The sequence below is a fragment of the Plasmopara halstedii genome (genome assembly GCF_900000015.1).
Source record: "Plasmopara halstedii genome assembly, contig: Scaffold_287, whole genome shotgun sequence".
Taxonomy (NCBI): domain Eukaryota; phylum Oomycota; class Peronosporomycetes; order Peronosporales; family Peronosporaceae; genus Plasmopara; species Plasmopara halstedii.
In genome coordinates, this window is record NW_020187208.1 from 800,554 (window position 1) to 801,025 (window position 472).

A 472-nucleotide genomic window follows, 5' to 3' on the forward strand; every position below is an offset into this window, starting at 1 on the left:
GAAGAACGTCTTCGATGATGCGATTCACCCTTTCCGTTTGACCATCGATCTACGGATGATCCGCTGTCGACATATCCAACACGGTGCCTAACAATTTGAAGATAGTCGACCAAACATTTCTTGTGAAACGGGGGGTCTCTATCAGAGAAAATCGACTGTGGGAGTCCGTATTGTCAATAAAACACGATTAACGAACAACGTGATGTACCGACCCTGTCGATGGTATCTGGCACCGCCGCCAAATGAGCCATCTTGCCTAACCGGTCGACGAATACCACGACACACGTGTTGCCTGCCGAATCTTTCGGTGGGCCAAACACAAAGTCCAAACGCATGGCATGCCAGCACCCAGTGGGTACCGGTAAGCTGACCAGCGGCGCAGCTGCGTCTGGAGCGGGTTTCACCCGTTGACATGTCTCACACGTGCGCACATTGGTGCTCGTCCATTTGTACAACTTGGGCCACCAATAGT